We start from the raw sequence: 13780 nt of genomic DNA, 5'->3' as shown, positions 1-13780 counted from the left end.
ATGGCTTTTGTTGGCACCGATTTCATTGTTGATTGTAACTAGCTCCATGGAGAGGTAAACCCCTAGTGAGTACTTGGATTTATGAACCCTTTGATGCATTTGTTTCATTAATCTTCTATTACGTTTTCCTTAATTGATGTCTTTAATTAAGTTTAAATCTTAAATGCCTGTTGCATGATTTCTCTCTTAGAGTGACACTAGGGTTAAGAGTCTACATTGGTAACCTTTGTGAGTGAGTGACACACCATGAGGGTTAGACATTACAAGATTGGAGAGGATCAAGAGGGTGAGTTGAGAAGTAGCGGACCATCCCCTTTTCCCTATGATGTGATTTATTCTACCTCCACGTTCCAAGAGTTCTTTGCAGTCATAGTAGAGTGAATGGGCTAAGGGATGACCTCCGCTTGGGCTTAATTGGACAAGCAACAGAGTGCAGCATTGAAGTGACTTTAGCACCTAGGGCTTAATTGAAACTAGGGGTCTTTTGTTTGTACCAAAGGATTAGATCTATACATTGGAATAGGGTTTATCACTTGGAATCCCTAGAGTGTCTTGCAACTCTACACAGTGTGAGGTATTGAGATTGATCGATTTCTCCGCCGGTACAAAATGTAGAGTTAGTCACGGTTGACCTTAGGTTTGGGACCGTGTGTTTAAGGATTTCCATGACTCATTAAGCATCAATTAGGAGATATAATAGTTTATTTTGCACTTGAAGTAATTGTCTTAGGTGGAACAATATCCGAGTACCCCACTTCTATCGATTGCCTTACCTCTTATCTATTTGTGCTTCTCTCTTTCTTGTTTCTTTTATTCTCACTTTCATTTCATTTTATCAACAAGTAATACAGTGGTATCCCGTGAGGGGTATCCCGTGAGGGGTAGGGTTGTCGAACCACAGAGACTAGACTTAAAGTACTAATTCTTCTTCTAATCTCTACTTAAGCAAGAGATAGGTTTGGATTAAAGAAAGAAAATGAAACAAGTAAAGGAAAGAACATATGGAATTATCAAGCAGATTAGGATCAAGGTTTTAACAACATGAGAGCAATGCCCCGGGATGATTCATATGAGCTATTGCATTCTAACATGCTTCTAATACCTACCAGCTACATTCTATGGTTCTTGTGTGTGCCCAAGAGCAATTTTACATCTATGGTTCTCAAATACATCAAGTTTTGCTAAGGTAACTGTGGCTTCATACACATCAAGTTTTGCAATCACACAGGGTAACTACAACTATGGCAATCCACACACCAAGTTTTAGCCAAGAAACTGTAGAAATCAAACACATCAAGTTATGCAAACACATGATTAAACACAAGAAAGCAATAGAACTCCATAGAATATTTGAATAAAGTATTCAAAGCATACAAAGAATCATAGTTTAACATTCCAAGGCACCATGGATAGTTAGCCCCTCATGGATGGGCACAACATGGAAGAAACGAATAAAGATCTAAAGATAGAAGACATGACTCCCTCCATCTCAAGATATTCTTCCTAGTTGAGATTCCTTGATGTTAGCACCACTCCCCTTGTGCCTTTGACTGATCCTTGATCCCCATAGATGGTGTGATGAAGCTTGATCTTTTTCCTCATGCAAGTCCTCCCTATGGAGAATAAAATCGCTAAACAAAGATGATCTTGAAACCCTAGAAAGTTGGAGTTAAAAGGCTAATTTCAGGCTTGACATGGTCTAAGCATGGTCATTCTTGGACTGTGCTATCTTATTCAGATTTCTGAGTAAATCGGCTAAGTACTCACCTGGGAGAATTACGGGGAGGTACACAGTCGTGCTCCACCTGTGCTTCGCCTATGCATGACCGTGTTAGGAGCATCCTAGGCGTGTTTCCACATTAGGGTAGAAACTATCTTTAGACTTGAATAATTAGGGGGATGACACAGTCATTCTGAGATCGTGCTTGGCCTGAAAGCATCCCCATGCTTAAATTATTACTTGGACAAAGTACGCCCATGCTCTACCTGTGTTAGCTTGAGCACTTAGCAAAATCTTTTCAAATATAACCACAATAGTACTGAATATACACAAAAATATGTTAAAGGACGAGTAAAAGAAAGAATTAAGGGCAAATAAATATGATATGAAATGCACTCATCACCTTCTTATTCCAATTTTCTTTTGCTGGTGAGGAGATCTTTCAAAAACTTGGCATATTTAGGCATTTGTGTTAATGCCTTGACTATGAGGATGTTTATGTGGAGTTGTTTAAAGATGTTAATAAATTTCATGAATTAAACATCCTCCTTATCTTGCTTTAACCTTGCTAGATAGGGGATTGAAGGTTTGTATTCGGGTGATTTTGATGGTAGTTGACAAGGTCCCCTTGCATATATCCCGCAAGTGCACGGGTTTGTCGAACTAATAATCCCGGGTGAGCGGGGTTGAATCCACAGGGAGTAGTGAGTAAAGACACTTAATTCGATTCTTAGCTATGTGGAGTATCAACAATGATAAGTGTGATAATGATTCAATTCTAAACAATTAAAAGCAACAAGTAAGAGAGCAAAAGTAAGGAGGAGGCAAGGCAATCGATAAAGATGCGGTACTCGGATGATGCTTGACCTAGGATAATCGCTTCAAGTGCAAGAACTCTCTATTATGCTTCCTAATCAATGCAATGGTGAGTCATGGAAATCCTTACATACATAGTCCCAAATCTAAGGTCAACTATGCCTAACTCTATTCATCTCCCGGAGGAGAGATTAAATAACCTCTCAACCTCGCACTCGAATAAAGTTGCAATAAGCTCTAGGGATTCCAAGTGATAAATCGCTTCCTAATTATAGACCTAACCCTTTGGTCCAGGCGAAAGGTCCCTAGCCACAATTAAGCCCTAGATACTAGGATCCCCTCAACGCTTCACTCCATTGCACGCGCAACTAGGCCCCAGCAGTGGTTCATCCCTTAGACCATTCACTCTATTATGGCCGCAAAGAACTCAAGGAACGGAGGTAGAATCTATCACGTCCGAGGGGAAAGGAGACGCCCTCGCACCTCTCGACTCACCCTCTCAACCCTCTCCAACCTAGCTTTGTCTAACGCTCGTGGTGTGTCACTCAATCACAAGGTTACCAACAAGAACTCTCAACCCTAGTGTCACTCTAGGGGAAACATTCATACAATCAAGCATTGAAGGTTGGAACTCACAATAAACATCAATTTATTGAAAGCATAATAAAGAAGTTCAAAGAAACGAATACATCCTAGGGTTCACAATCACCCAAGTACCCACTAGGGGTTTAGCTCTCCATGGAGCTAAGTACAATCAAAGAAATTGAATGTAAAAGTAATGAATCCATAAAGAAACCCCTTCGATGGTCGTGTCGATAGTCTTGCGGAGAGTCTTCTATTCGTCGTCCAAGGATTCCCTCGTCCGGTATAGGATATGCCTCGACGGATGCTCCCCTACCAACCTTCCTCCTCAGGAATGATGATGTTGGAGCCGTAGAACCTCTCCAAAACCTTGGCCAATACCCCTCAAAACCCTAGCCGAAGCCCTCTCTCAAGTTGGGGAAGAGATGGAGAAAAGAATACCAAAATCGGGGCTGAATCGGTTTTAAATAGGGCTGTAATCGGGCAACTCACGGGCGTGGACGCTACACGCGCCTGTGCGGAATTTCCACACGGGCGTGGATAATTTCCACACGCCCGTGTGGATTATCTGTTTCTCTAATTTCTCGGCCGGCTGTGAACAGTGCTGCTACTGTACTTACTACTGTTTTCTACAGTGCTCTGCTACAGTCTTCGACCTGACTAGCGTTCCAATTCCATACTTTCATCGGGGTAACGCAAACGGGCACACGTTCACGTTGTGAATCACTTGCTTCTTCAATGATATATATGTTGGTGGAACTCTTGTTTTTATATGCATAAGACGGAGTGCTCGAGTGTGACTGCTTTTGTGCCCCTCCAAATGGATGTGCTCACTCGAATGCGAGAAGGTTGGCACACACTCTAACATCTCACACCTGTCCTATATCTTCGCGTTTGAACCTTAGCAAGATCTCCTCCAAAATAGGTGCATTACGATCCACATTGGCCTATTTCCTTCATACTCAGCCTCATAACCATACCTGCATAAAAGTAACATAAAAACACATATATTAATGTAAAAACCTGAGAAAAGTAATGCTCAATATAAGGAATAAACACTTCGCATTCATATCGTACAAGCACTTATCAAACTCCGCCACACTTAAGCTTTTGCTTGTCCTCAAGCAAACATTAAAACATTCTGGGCATCAATGAGGAAAATATTGAAAGTGCTTGGCCTTAGGTTCACCGAGGTATACAAAGAAAGTATTCTACAAGTAAGGAAAATTTCAACACTAAATACGAAAAAATCAATGCTCTAGCTAAAAACTTGAATCAAAAAGGACAACAAACCCGAATTTCGTGTAAGTGTGTGAACTCACTTAAAGTTCTAAGTACAAGGGACTTATTTATCTACGAAATTAATAAAAATTTTAAAAGATGGTAGTAGCTTCACACATCCTCTAAGGTAGCCCTTTCCAAAGCGGCCGCTAAGGTGACTTTCACACTTTGGAGGTGGTGGCTCTTTCTACCCGAGTGGTAACTTTCACTCATCCTATGAGATAGCTCTTTCTCTCATTAGGGCATAACTAGTATCCGACTTGTGAGAGTAGCTTCATACTTCATAGGTGGTAGCTCTTTCCACCCAACAAATACAAATAAACAATAAAACTATTTTGTTCCTTCTTTTCATTTTCAAATTTTTTTTTTCAAAATTTAGCAAAAGAAGTAAACCTAACTAGTCCCTTTAACATCGAACATGAGTTTCCAATAGAGTTCAAAAAGTGAGTAGTGCACTAAAAGTAAATCGGGCAAAAATTCCTAAAAATTCAAGCAAGAACTAGAGCATGAAAACATTCAATGTTAACAATTCTCCTAGACTTAAGAATACAATCATTGCAACTAAGGTGAACCGCCATTGGCTAAGTGAGCATATATCAATCAAGAACAATAGAAAAGATGTGCGCATTATGAAACTCCCCCCACACTTAAGTTGTACATTGTCCTCAATGTACACATGCAAGCTCACTCAAAATATATCATTCAAAAATAGATGTGGGAGAAGCAATCAAAACAATACTCCCTGACTCCTATTGTTGCGTCTGATGAAGCTAATTCATTGGGAGTAGTGTTTCAACGGGTTGTGAAGCTCACACGGCCAAGTGCCGAAGCACCTTGGCCGTACCCATGACTAAGTCTTAATTCCCAAGATGACAAGACCATCTGCACGCATACACGAGGGGGTTCAGTGAAGCTTAAGAAAAACAAAAATAACTCAAGTGTATAAAAGATGAAGCAATGAATACAACTCAATAAATGCAATATAACATAAACTCAGAAGGAAAAATTCTTTCTGAGTGAACAAGTCTAAAAACAAGAAAATAAAATAAAGTAAAATGCATGCAAGTAAAAGAAAGGTCAAGTGTCGGAGTCGCTCTTGGGATCCGCTGCTGCTGCTGCTGAAGTGGAAACATATAGTGGGTCCTCCGGTGCTGGGGTCGAGGATGGAGGTGCTGGAGGAACTGAGGATCTGGGTCTTAGGAGATCTCGAAGGAATTCGAATCGGGCCATAAGATCTATGTACTAAGCCGACTACATAGCACGAAGCTCCGCTATCTCAGTTTGAATCTCTCTAACATCGGTCTCTAGCCTCTCAATACGGTCATAGGCTCGAGTACCCGGTAATACAGAAGATGGAGGAGGTTGCTGGACACCCCCCGCAGTATCTCCTTCGCTCTTGGTGGTCTCAGCGGTAGCTGCAGTGAGAATATAAACCCCTGGCCCAAACCTCCGTACTAATCCCATCATCCTGATCGTATCAAACGCAAAAGCGGTGTGCATAACTGTCCTCTCAGCACCACGTAGAGCGTTGCCCAAACCCATTCCCAGAATGAGTCTGGTGATATAAGGGCACGCAAATAGTAGACCCACTCTCGTCGAATGACCCTGGTACTGTAAAACATCTGCTAGAATGCACCCTAAGTGAAGTGGTACATTGCGAGCCATGGAGTATAAGAAAAGCAGATAAAGCCTAGTCAAAGCGGCTGTGTTATCTGCTCGACCTGTCACGGACTCAGCGATGACTGCGTATGCATGTACATGTGGCGAACAGGGACAAACTAGAGGCTTTCGATAATCCCAGTTCGTACTCTCCACGCCTACACAAAATCCTGTACGCATGATATGGAGTGACTGAGACTGTAAAATGTACTGGTAGTAGGCCATACTCCACGGTACCTGTATAAGCGACATTGTATAGGCCCGTCCTGATCGAAAACTCAGTGACGCTCATGGAGAATTGATGTCTGAATGCCCGAAACTGTATCACCTCTGTAGTGTCGACTCTCCCATGCAGCAATCGAAATTCAAAGGATGCTAAAACCACTAGCGTAAGTGTGCTGTAAACTGGCTCACTAATCGTCAGCATCCTCCTCCAGCTTCCTACTGCCAGCATCTCATCAATCTCATTAATTACCTGGTCACCCTGCTAAATAAGTCGAAGCACTTGTACATCCGCGAAGTAAGTCAGACCAAACCCAAGTGCTGAAAGTCTCTTGAAGAGAGCCTGATGGTCGGGGTTCGAGAATTCCACATGTATCGGCTCGGGTGAGGTGAGTCTGAGGCGCTTATATCCTATATGCAAAAAGAAAAACAATCAAAAAAATCCCGAAGCAATATACTACTAGCAAATTCCACAGCAGGGCTCGTGGAAATTACACACTGCCGTGTGGATCCGCAGACGATGAAAACTCCCTGCGGGTGCACAACAAAATCTTAATAATTCAATTTTAAAACCACTTCTAAATGCTTACTACACATCCATCATGCATGAAAATTCGCATTTAAAAGTAGTCAATCCGTGAAAAACCATAATTGGCGAAGAAAAGAGGATAAAAACGTTACCGAAGAAATGAATATGAAAACTTCTGAAATTTGGTAAGATTTGCGAAGAAAATTCCTCCAAACAGTGATGAAGGGTCGGAAAGATGATCGGGAACCATTTTTCGGCGACTGGAGATGAAGAATGAGACAGATCACAAGGTTTTAAAGGAGAATATCGCATCTCTTCGAATTCTGTGTATCCCCACGGGCGCGTGGAAATTGCCCACGCCCGTGCGCCTCACTTCGAGAGCGCCACAGGGGCGTACACACGTTCCTGTGGTCTGTCGGGAAAACGCTCCTTTGACTCTGACTGCTCTCACACGGGCAAGCGGAAATTACACACGCCCGTGTGCGCGACCCACAGGGGCAGATGCACGCCCCTGTGGCTTTCCTGGACAATCGAGAAAAATATCAAGTCTTACGCACGCCCGTAAGGAAATTCCCCACAGGCGTGGACATTCACATGCCCAACTCACAGTGGCAGCTGCACGCCCCTGTATTTTCTCAGGATGGAGGGAGCGACCTGCAGAGTTTCGTACGGGCGTGCGGAAATTACCCACACTGGTGTGTGGTTCACAAGGTCACCCACAGGGGCGAGTCCACGCCCCTGTGTGTTCTCGGGAAAATCTGCCCAACCCTGCAGGAATTCACACGCTCGTACGAAAATTACCCACGGGCGTGCGCCAGTCGCATGGTCATCCACAGGGGCAGCCGCACGCCCCTGTGCCCTCTCTGGATGAGCTCACAGTACACATCCACGAGCATGCAGAAATTCCACATGCCCGTGTGTTTTCTCTGGATGACTTAGAAAAAACCTGCAAGCTCTGCAGAAATATTCTGAACATGTTTACACACTCAGAGCCTGCCCTATTATGCGAAATTTACCAGATAAAAACACAAACTAGAACTCAAACGACCAAACTTCGCCAATTCTTCATAAACCACATGATGAATTTGAAAAAACCCACAATAAAATTGCAGCACAAACATCTAAACATTAAACACCAACACTTAACAGTTTATTCATGTAACAAACTAAACTAAAAAGTAAGAAAACAGTAAACACTTTGGTTGCCTCCCAAGAAGTGTTTGTTTAACGTCACTAAGCTTGACGTATATTTCTTACCTCACGGTGGTTCATGAATGAAGGTTGCCTTCTTACCCATGGCTTGAAAGCATGATGAGCAAAGTCTCTTGAGGGTAGAGGGTGTACTATCGGGCTTCGGACTACCTAGCAATGGTTCGTACAACTTCCTTGGCTCCTTTACGTCTCCAACAGTCTTAGAGCATTTTCGGTGGCGTCTTCGAGCCCTCTTCATTTTCCGGAGCACATTCTCCAAGATCCCCAGGGTAAATGTTACTTCTTCAGTCGAACCAAGCATCATTACTTCTTCATTGCTCTCCTCTTGTTTGAACAATCCTTCATACAGATTCGGGTTGAACATTTCCTGCATATATTCATCAACAATTTCATCAGTAGTGTCTAGAAAGTTTAGAGTATCATCAAATTCGAGAGAATGCCGCATGGCTTCAGCAAGGCGATATGTGAGCTTATCATCTCTAACTCTCAATGTAAGCTCCCCACCGTCCATGTCAATCAATGCTTTGGAAGTCCGCAAGAACTGTCTCCCAAGTATTAAGGGTACATCTGCATCCTCATCGACATCTAGCACTACAAATTCAACAGAAAAAATGTACTTGTCCACCTTGACAAGCATGTCTTCAATGATGCCTCTCGGATGTCACACCGTTCGGTCCGCCAATTGTAAATTCATCCGAGTAGGCCTAGGCTCACCCAAGCCTAGCTTTTGGAAGAAAGTATATGGCATGACGTTGATGCTCGCTATTGAATCCGCCAATGCCATTTCCTCACCTAAGTTGCCGATGTTACACGGAATGATGAAGCTTCCTGGGTCTTTCTTCTTGTTCGGCATGTTCTTTTGCAACACCGCCGAGCATGAAGCATCAAGCACCACTGAAGCACTCTCCTCTAATTTCCTCTTGTTGGTCAATAGGTGTTTCAGGAACTTTGCATACTTAGGCATTTGAGCCAATGCCTCAACAAAAGGAATGTTGATGTGGAGTTGCTTGAATAAACTCAGGAACTTCTTATACTGTTCATCCCCTTGGTCATTCTTCAATCTAGAGGGATAAGGGATTCTTGGCTTGAAATGTGGGGTTGCCACCTCTTTCTCTTTGTTTGCTCCCTCCTCAACCTCTACAATCTCGGGTGCGTGTTCTTTCAGCTTCTCACTCGGAAGCCTCCCTTCAACCTCATGACCACTTCTCAAAGTGATCGTCTTCACATGTTCTCTAGGGTTGGTTTCCGTGTTGCTTGGTAAACTTCCATGTGGCATTTCAGAGAGAGACTTCGCAATTTGCCCCATTTGATTTTCAAGATTGTGTAAGGAGGTGGTGTGATTGCGAAGTGTAGCCTCGACTGATTCAAACATTGTATTTGCCGATTGAACAAATCTAGCCAAGTGCTTCTCCAAATCTATCATTCGGGTTTCCAAGCCCCGAAATTTGCTTTTTCCACTTGAGGGGCTTGTTGTTGTTGTTGGAAACCCGATGGCCCCATGGTCTTCTATGGTCCTTGATTACTCCATGAAAAGTTGGGATGATTTTTTTCCACCTGAATTGTAGGTGTTCGTCGTGATGGATTCCCTTGAGGTCTCATTCCATTACCTACAAAGTCAACGTTCTCAATTGAAGAAACATCACCAATGACGATTGGGCAATCGGAGGGAGCATGTCCTCCATCACAACCGGTGCAATTGGTCACGGCCGCAACTCTATTCGAAGCTATAAGATCTAGCTTCTTACTCAAACTCTCCACTTGGGCCGCCAATGAAGTTACCACATCAATTTCATGGAGATCGGTCACCTTTTTCTTCTCCCTAGCGTTCCACTGGTAGCTATTTAACCCCATTTCCTCAATAAATTGACGAGCCTTATCGGGGGTCTTTCTACCTAAGGTACCTCCTGCGGCCACATCCAAGACTTGCCTTGTACTCAGGTTCAAACCATTGTAGAAGGTTTGAACAATCATCCACTCCGAGAATCCGTGTTGCGGACACTTTCGCAGGAGTTCCTTGAACCTTTCCCTTGTCTCAAATAGAGACTCCAATTCTAACTGCACAAAGGATGAGATCTCATTCCTAAGCTTTGCTGATTTTCTGAGAGGGAAATAATGGGCTAGAAAAGCTTCTACCATCTCTTCCCATGTAGTGATTGATGCTCTAGTTAATGAGTGTAGCCACTGCATTGCTTTCCCCTTTAAGGAAAATGGGAAGGCTCTCAATTTGATGGCATCATCCATCACACTATTTATCTTCAGCATGTCGCACACCTTGAGGAAGCTCTCTATGTGACTGTTTGGATCCTCATCGGCCAAACTGTTAAATTGTGCGGACTGCTGCAGCATATGGATGAATGCCAGCTTTAGCTCGAAGTTTTGAGCTGTAATTGGGGAACGCACAGTACTTGATTGTGTCCCTAACACTGAAAGTCTGGCATAATCGGATAGTGTTCGTTGTTGCTCATTTTGTTCTGCCATGTTTTCGGATCCTTCTACTTCCAAATCAGCTGGATTATGCTATTCTTGCACAGGTTATTTCCCTTTTCTTCTAAGTATACGTTCAAGCTCAGGGTTTCCTTCAATCAATATTGATGGATTCCCTCGGGTCATAACCTGGAACTGCACTAAAAATGAAGAAAAAGAAAATCAGAACGATGATAGAATAAGAAGATATGAATTAGAATGTGTGGTGAAATAGCTAATAAAACAAAGTGCAAAGTATTTCTAAACGCCTAGCTCCCCGGCAATGGCACCAAAATCTTGACAAGGTCCACTTGCGTATATCCCGCAAGTGCACGGGTTTGGCGAAGTAATAATCCCGGGTGAGCTGGGTCGAATCCACAGGGAGTAGGGAGTAAAGACACTTAATTGGATTCATAGCAATATGGAGTATCAACAATGATAAGGGTGATAATGATTCAATTTTCAACAATTAAAAGCAACAGGTAAGAGAGCAAAAGTAAGGAGGAGGCAAAGCAATCGATAAAGATGGGGTACTCGGATGATGCTTGACCTAGGATAATCGCTTCAAGTGCAAGAACTCTCTATTATGCTTCCTAATCAATGCAATGGTGAGTCGTGGAAATCCTTACATACATAGTCCCAAATCTAAGCTCAACTATGCCTAACTCTATTCATGTCCCGGAGGAGAGATTAAATAACCTCTTAACCTCACACTCGAATAAAGTTGCAATGAGCTCTAGGGATTCCAACTAATAAATCGCTTCCTAATTATAGACCTAACCCTTTGGTCCAGGCGAAAGGTCCCTAGCCACAATTAAGCCATAGATACTAAGATCCCCTCAACGCTTCACTCCATTGCACGCGCAACTAGGCCCCAGTGGAGGTTTATCCCTTAGACCATTCACTCTATTATGGCCGCAAAGAACTCAAGGAACGGAGGTAGGATCTATCACATTGGATGGGAAAGGGACGCTCCTGTACCTCTTGACTCACCCTCTCAACCCTCTCCAACCTAGCTTTGTCTAATGCTCGTGGTGTGTCACTCACTCACAAGGTTACCAACAAGAACTCTCAACCCTAGTGTCACTCTAGGGGAAACGTTCATACAATCAAGCATTCAAGGATGGAACTCACAATATACATCAATTTATTGAAAGCATAATAAAGAAGTTCAAAGAAATGAATACATCCTAGGGTTCACAATCACCCAAGTACCCACTAGGGGTTTAGCTCTCCATGAAGCTAAGTACAATCAAAGAAATCTAATGTAAAAGCAATGAATTCATAAAGAAACCCCTCGATGGTCATGTCGATGGTCTTGCGGAGAGTCCTCTACTCATCGTCCAAGGATTCCCTCGTCCGGTATAGGATACGCCTCGACGGAAGCTCCCCTACCAACCTTCTTCCTCAAGAATGATGATGTTGGAGCCATAGAACATCTCCAAAACCTTGGCCTATAAACCTCAAAACCCTAACCAAAGCCCTCTCTCAAGTTGGGGGAAAAGATAGAGAAAAGAATACCAAAATCGGGGCTAAATCGGCTTTAAATAGGGCTAGAATCGGGCAACTCCACGGCCGTGGACGCTACACGCGCCCGTGCGGAATTTTCACAAGGGCGTTGATAATTTCCACACGCCCGTGTGGATTCTCTGTTTCCCTGATTTCTCAGCCGGCTGTGAACAATATTGCTACAGTATTGGTACAGTATTGCTACATTGCTATGCTATAGTCTTCAACCTGAATAATGTCCCAATTCCATACTTTCATCGGGGTAACACAAACAGGCACACGTTCACGTCGTGAATCACTTGCTTCTTCAATGATATATATGTTGGTGGAGCTCTTGTTCTTTTATGCATAACACGGAATGCTCGAGTGTGACTGCCTTTGTGCCCCTCCAAATGGATGTGCTCACTCGAATGCGAGGATGTTGGCATACACTCTAACATCTCACACATGTCCTATGTCTTCGCGTTTGAACCTTAGCAAGATCTCCTCCAAAATATGTGCATTATGATCCACACTGGCCTATTTCCTTCATACTCAGCCTCATAACCATACCTGCATAAAAGTAACATAAAAACACACATATTAATGTAAAAAACCTGAGAAAAGTAATGCTCAACATAAGGAATGAACACTTCGCATTCATATCGCACAAGCACTTATCAGTAGTTATGGTTGAGGCTCTTTATTTCTTTCCCCATTTTTCCCCTCAAAAATTGGTTTAGCTAGTCTAGGGTCTTCCTCAATGGCTACCCTACTTTATTTGACACTTGGGTCATCTTTGACGCTTTTCTAAACTTGATTCTTGCTTTTAAGAGCAATGTAGTAATCTACTGGAGCAGGTACTTTTCACAGCAGGCCGAAAAATAGAATTCCAGAGAATCCACAGGGGCATGTGGAAATTATCCATGCCCGTATGGAAATTCCACACGGGCCATGTGGAGAATCCCAGGGTGTGTGGATGCCTGATTCCAGCCCTATTTAAGGCCGATTTCAGCCCGATTTCAACATTCTTTTCTTCATCTTTTCCCCAACTTGAGAGAGGGCGGTGGCTATGGTTTGGAGAGTTATTGGCTAGGGATTGGGAGAGGTTCTATGCCTCTGACATCATGCTCCGTTTGGAAGAAGGTTAGTGGGAGAGCTTTCATCGGCACCGATCCGGCGAGTTGTAACTAGCTCCATGGAGAGCTAAATCCCCTATTGGGACGCTTGGATGAGTAGAGGAATCTTCACAAGAAAATTGTCACAACTACCGAGGGGGTTTTCTATGTATTACTTGTATTTACATTCGATTTCATTGATTGTAACTAGCTCCATGGAGAGCTAAACCCCCTATTGGGTGCTTGGATTTGTCAACCCTAGGATGTATTTGTTTCATTAAACCTTGTTATTATGCTTTCATTAATTAATGTTTTATTTGAGTTCCAATCTTCAATGCTTGATTGATTGAATGCTCGCTTAGATTAACACTAAGGTTAAGAGTTCACCTTTGTAACCCTTGTGAGTGAGTGACACACCACGAGAGTTAGACAAAGCTAGATTGGAGAGGGTTGAGCGGTGATTAGTGCTTGTGTGTTAAGAAGGTGAAGTGTTTTTTCCTTATAATGAGCATTACTTTTATGAGATTTAAGCGCTAATACATGTGTATTTGTGTTATTTTGTGCAGGTAGGGTAGTGAAGCTGTGTTTTAAGAAAAGAAGCCAAAAGTAGATCGCGAATGCACTATTTGATGAAATCTTGGAAGGAACAAACGCGAAGACACAAGTTGGGCTCAAAGATACATGAATGTG

The 13780-nt window shown here is 42.9% G+C and overlaps 1 non-coding gene across 1 annotated transcript; it reads left to right on the top strand.

Annotated features, from left to right (window-relative positions):
* Positions 1-10002: 10002 nt before the first annotated feature.
* On the top strand, positions 10003-10109 carry LOC120266087. Its single transcript, XR_005537930.1, has one exon. It is a non-coding gene; the product is annotated as a small nucleolar RNA R71 (small nucleolar RNA).
* Positions 10110-13780: the final 3671 nt, after the last annotated feature.

Source organism: Dioscorea cayenensis, chromosome 7 (genome assembly GCF_009730915.1).
Source record: "Dioscorea cayenensis subsp. rotundata cultivar TDr96_F1 chromosome 7, TDr96_F1_v2_PseudoChromosome.rev07_lg8_w22 25.fasta, whole genome shotgun sequence".
In the NCBI taxonomy this organism is placed as follows: Eukaryota; Viridiplantae; Streptophyta; class Magnoliopsida; order Dioscoreales; family Dioscoreaceae; genus Dioscorea; species Dioscorea cayenensis.
Note: the sequence above shows the minus strand (reverse complement) of the source record. Positions and strands in the feature narration are given on the sequence as shown.